The sequence below is a fragment of the Chiloscyllium plagiosum genome, chromosome 1 (assembly GCF_004010195.1).
Source record: "Chiloscyllium plagiosum isolate BGI_BamShark_2017 chromosome 1, ASM401019v2, whole genome shotgun sequence".
Taxonomy (NCBI): Eukaryota; Metazoa; Chordata; class Chondrichthyes; order Orectolobiformes; family Hemiscylliidae; genus Chiloscyllium; species Chiloscyllium plagiosum.
In genome coordinates, this window is record NC_057710.1 from 95,708,892 (window position 1) to 95,714,619 (window position 5,728).

The window sequence follows — 5,728 nt, forward strand, 5'->3', positions numbered from 1 at the left end:
AATCTTTTCCTGTCATTGAATAGTTGAGGTTCAAAGACTGACCCCTGTGGAACTCAAACCTCCTGACATAAAGTTTAACATTACATCCCAATGACTGATTCTCTAATTCCACCGTCTGTGATCTAATCATGTTATGTTAGCTTTTGATGCAATTATCTTTTTATTTTTCAAAAAAGTGGAATCCACTTCCTTATTAGTCTCATATCCTAAAAGTCCAGAAGAAACAAAATTGTGTACTTGCAACAAGCATTAGTTTTCATTTGTCAAGTGAATACAAATTCTGTCGTCTTTATTGTGGAGTTTCCATTCCTGTTATCAACGCGCTGAATGTTTTAAACTGGCGCTGGTGATTTCAATTTGGAAATTGTCTTAATTGTTGGTGGAGAGGGATTTTGGGGTGCAGTGATAGTCTACGTGACCCAAATATCTGCCAGACAATAAATAAAAACCGAAAGAATTGTGGATGCTGTAAATCAGAAATAAAAACAGAAGTTGCTGTAAACACTCAGCAGGTCTGGCAGCATCTGTGGAGAGAATCAGAATTAACGTTTCGGGTCAGATTAAATAAAATGACTGCTGTCTGCAGAGGTCTGACATTGATAACTCCAGGTGTCTTGAATGGGCCAGCTCACTGCACACACAGCTCTGCAAATCTCTCCGCTATTCCCTTGCGGAATCCTTTCCCACTGTTTCCGCAATTCCATGGAAAAGGATCACTTCCGCCACACTGCGCACTGGTTTGCAAGGAAGGGGTGGGACTGGAGGAGGAGGATTTCTTCCGGTGATTGCGGTGATTTTTGTTTTGGGAAGGAGAGTGGAATGCGAGGTATTGACCGCGCGCGGGAGGAAAGGTCCGGAGCCCGGGGAGTGGGAGCGCACACGCGCGGCCGTGGTGGTGGGCGGGGCTAAGCGAACGGGGCGTGGCCCGGGGTGTGTGTGTGTTCCGTGGCTGGGGTGTGATAATAGGTGTGGCCCGAGCGAGGCTCAGGGGGCGTGCCAATGGGCGTGGTCAGTCGGAAGGCGGGGCAGGGGTGTGGCAATGGGCGCGGATGTGGTTTGATGGTCATGGCCGGGGCGTGGCGGTGGGCGTGGCCTGGTTGAGTGGGCGTGGCCAAGCCCGGGGGCGGGCGCGGCTCTTCCTGACTGACTGAGTGAATGAGTGACACTGGCGCTGGGCTCTGCTGCTGCTGGTGGGGGGTGTCCGGACATCGCCCCGCCGCCCTTCTCACGGAATAGTATCGGCGGAAGGGATTGCGGCAAAACATCACAGAGAGTCGGACTGGCCGCGGTTCTTCCCGGCCGGGTAGACCGGCTCCGAGCTGACCCGAAAGGGGGAGACCCGGGGAGAGAGCAAACGGGAACAGTGTGAGTGGAAAATCACCACCACCGCGGCGTTAAAAATGATACGGGATGCTGAAAGGAGGGGGACGGGCACGGGCACTGCGCCGGCGGGGATTGCGGGGCGGGGGGATGCAGCAACCCTTCCGCTGAGAAAATGTTGCTTTCCAGAACGGCAGGAATGCAGCGATCAGGTGAAGCGTTAGTGTTGCAATGTGGAAGGTGTTCAACAACACCCAGCGGTACTGCGCCACTTTAAATACTGCATTGATAGCAATCAGACAGATAGGGGGGAAAAAATAATATCCGGAGACGGCTCATCAAGAGCGAGATTCCGCAACGCTGGCTCAACCGGGGAGCGGATAAAAAGGCTCCGTTAGATCTGGTGAGGGTGTCAGGGCAGCAGAGTGGCAAGGACAGAGAGTTAGGGGGATGTTGGGCTTCGATGCCACTGAGAATCTGAACACCTTCAATTTCAAACCACCCAGGGGCTGCAGCCTCACAGAGCTCGCTGTAATATTGGAAACGGGGCCATTTTTTAAATCAAAGTTAGACATCGGGGGACGACTGTTGGGGAAAGGCGAGGTAGTCTGTTTATGCATACCAGACCGGCTCACTTGGTTTGTTTTGGGCAGATTGTAAAGGGTTTTGTTTTTGCCTGAGAGATGTGGGCTGGAGCAAGCTCGATCCATCAATCAGTTTATACAGTGGTGCAGAAACCAATGAGCTAAATGTTTACATTGTATTAGGGGCTGGTGGAGAACGCAGCCAGCAGACCTTGTGTGTTCATATGTTTCTGTCTCGCTCGTCTGTGCTCGCAATTCGCTCCGTTCTCCATCTGCAACCTGATGATTTGTGACTGTACCTCTTTTGTGAATCCCCCTACGAGATTGACGGTTTTATGTTACCGTCCATATAACCTGCCTTTCGGTCTGGAACTCGTTAATTGACGTTTTGCCCCGAAGGAAGAAGGTAGGACTGGGCGCAATTCGACATCCAGTCTTTCTGATTTTCGGCTTGAGTAGGGGACTGGTCTGGTGCTTTTTTTATTGTAATCAACCGAGATAGCTCTTCATTACTCCAATTACAAAGCTATACCTATCTCATCCTCTGATAAAGCCTGGTAATAACGGTACCCAATGCCCATTATAGCGTTGAATTAATTCCTTTGAAATGTCGATGTTGTTCGTTATGGAAGCCAGACTTCTGTGTTGTCTTTTCATCGTCACTTCATTTCTCGCCAACATGTCTCTTTAATGTAGGTTGTTTCAGTATACTGTGCGGTGAATATCTTTGCAACAGCACTGGTCTGTTCTCTCGGAGTTTTTAATGTCCCTTTGTAACGGTCAGTGCTGCCAGAAGAATGCGAAAATATGTTTAAGCTCAATTTGTTTAATTCTTCACTCCTTCGTGGGTTGCCTGAAATATCTTCTGCGGTATTCGCTTCCTGGCTCCCGCAGATGTTTACTGATGTGGATGGAATTCCATCCAGGCTCAAAACTGATACTTGGGACCGAATTTTGACTCTGTGGTGTATGGACAATTCATTTCAGACACATCCACGTTGTTTTTTTGCTGACGGGAGGGGACGGTGTGGCGGTCACAGACGGGAAGCCCAGCTCAGCGGGGCTGTTTAACCCCGGTGTGAGTTCATGCCCTCCCTGATTATCCCAGACTGGCAGAGGGTCCCTTCGCCCCATCATGTCCGTGCAGTCATCAAACATCCATGTATTTTCATCCCATTTCCCAGCACTTGGCTGTGAAGGTTATAAGCTATGGGCGTTCATCCAGATCTTTCTTCGCCGTCTTGAGGGTTCTCATCTCTACCAACTTGGCTTTTAGACAGCAAATTCCAGATACTCACCACACGGTCTGGGTGAAAACGTTTTTGCTCAAAAAATCTTGCTCCTCACCATAAAACTGTGCCCTCTAGTTATTGATCACTCTAAAGGGAAACATTTCTTCCCTATCTGTGCCCCTCAAACTTTGTACAACTCAATCAAGTCCCCCATCAGTCTCTGTGTTCTAAGGAAAACATCCTTAGCCGGTGTAGTCTGTCTTCAGAACTGAATTGCTCCAGCCCAGGCCACGTTCTGGTGAATCTCTTCTGCATCTTCTCTAGTGCAATCACATCCTTCATACAGTGTGGTGACCACCACTACACAGAGAACCTTAACTGTAGCCTGACTAACATTTTATACAGCTCCTGAAAACCTAATAAAGACATGTATCCTGTACTTCTCTTTGTCACCTTTATCTACCTGCCCTCCTGCCTTCAATTATCTAAGGACATGCACACCAAGGTCCCTCTGATATTCTGTACTCCCTGTCGTGTTCTACCATTTCATGTGGACATCCTTGTCATTATTGGTCCTCCGAATGTAACATCCCACACTTTTCAGGATTAAATTCTTTGTTCAACACGTCTGACCAGTCTGTCTGTATTATCCTATAGTCTAAGGCTTTCCTCATCAATATTTAACATATCACCAATTTTCATGTCATCTGTAAACTTGGGGATCGTACCTCCTACATTCATGTCTTGATCACTAATTTACCCAACAGAAAAGCAATTAAAACCTCAACTATGTCTTCTAGTTTCACAATCCACTTTAGCCCAACTCTTTTCCCTCTTGCCCTAACATACTTAGTGACTGCATTAGGATTTTCCTTAGTGTTAACTGTCAGTTTTCTTCATGGTTTTTTTTCCTCTCAATTTCAGTTTCAGGCAATCCTCTGCACTTTCTATACTCCTTTCAAGAATCTGAACCTTCGGTATCCAGCATAAGCTTCCTTTTTGTTTCTTATCCAATCCTGTACATCCCTTGACGTCTAGGCTTCTCTTGTTGGACCCATCCCCTCATTTTTACAGAAACATATTGACCTTGCACTTTCACTGTAACCCTTTTGAATGTGTCTCACTGCTATGATGTGAATTTTCCTGCAAATAGCTGCTCCCAGTCCACTTTGACCAGATCCTGTCTTATCTGAAGGTCGGTCTTCACCCAATTCAGAATCTTTATTTCCAGTCCATCTTCGACCTTTACTATAACTACCGTAAATCTTACTGAATTATTGTCACGAACACATATTGTTGAAGGGCAGATTAAGTCTGTGTAAGTCTCCTCATCTGAAAGTTTTCTTCAAATCCCTTTAAACAAGCTCTCTAAACATGAAAAGATTGAAGCTGTTAGTGACAGCTAAAAGAAACTGCCTGATGGATTACTTACTGGAGGCTATACAAATGGTCATCCTGTTTCAATGGAGATCTTTGTTCCCTGTTCCCCAAAAGTACTCATTCTTGTTCTGACACGATGAATAGTTGGCTGAATTTCAAAAGCTACAGTGCTCTCAGGAGATGATTGTTTTCACAGTTTGATGGTTTAAAGGGTCTGTTGAAAGATTAGAAGCTTTTGTGGGTTTTGGATGGAAGCATATATAGTGAAACTTTTATTAGATTGGAACCCTCATGACTTCTGAGATCCACCATGGCAGAAACTGGATGAATGGCTAGGGAGGTGGCATATGGGGGTGGCATATGAGAAACTGTAGAGAATGTGGGTGGGAGCATGTGTTGGGGTGCAGGGTGCATGAATGGCTAGAAAGCATAAGTCAGTAGGAAAGGGACATGGGAGTCTTGGTGAGCAATCAAGGCTAGCAGTATCTAAAACAACTGGGACAAATCCCCAGGAAACTGAGGTAGCTATTTGATTCAGTACTCATGCACTTTTGTGGTCTTTCTACAATTTGCTTCTGAGACAGCAGCATAATGTTGCCCTGTAATTTTGAAGCTACCCATCTCAAGTTGTTAAATTTGGCCGTTAGGTTCTTCATCCTTTTGTAAGGGTTGTGTTTTTTAGAGAGGTTCTTTTACACCAGTTCTTGGCAGCATTTTTCCCTTTCTGCTCCCTTAACCAGTGAAGATTATGTTGCCTAAGGTACATTCCTTACATTGTGCCAGGAAAATTCCAAAGCTTTGTGACTAACTTTATTAAAGCATCCACTGTTATGTTCTACTGTTTAAGGAACAGAGCATTTGTGAAGATCAGAAATAAAGACTTTATTTTCTAAATGTATCTTAGATAGACAATATGACAATAGACAATAAGTGCAGGAGTAGGCCATTCTGCCCTTCGAGCCTGCACCACCATTCAATATGATCATGGCTGATCATCCTTAATCAGTATCCTGTTCCTGTCTTATCTCCATAACCCTTGATTCCACTATCCTTGAGAGCTCTACCAACTCTTTCTTAAATGAATCCAGAGACTGGGCCTCCATTGCCTTCTGGGGCAGAGCATTCCACATACCCACCACTCTCTGGGTGAAGAAGTTTCTCCTCATCTCTGTCCTAAATGGCCTACCCCTTATTTTTAAGCTGTGTCCTCTG

The 5,728-nt window shown here is 45.9% G+C and overlaps 1 protein-coding gene across 9 annotated transcripts in view; it reads left to right on the plus strand.

Annotated features, from left to right (window-relative positions):
* The first annotated feature begins 1,131 nt into the window (after window positions 1-1,131).
* apbb2b (amyloid beta (A4) precursor protein-binding, family B, member 2b) overlaps window positions 1,132-5,728 on the plus strand; it is a 265,952-nt gene continuing 261,355 nt past the window's right edge. For 7 of the 9 annotated variants that reach the window (XM_043692343.1, XM_043692335.1, XM_043692372.1 and 4 more), the window contains exon 1: window positions 1,132-1,365. The gene's annotated coding sequence lies outside the window, so the exon portion shown is untranslated. Of the gene's footprint in view, window positions 1,366-1,510; window positions 1,533-2,088; window positions 2,311-5,728 lie in introns of those variants that run through there. The other 2 variants (XM_043692362.1, XM_043692352.1) reach the window with 2 other exon arrangements.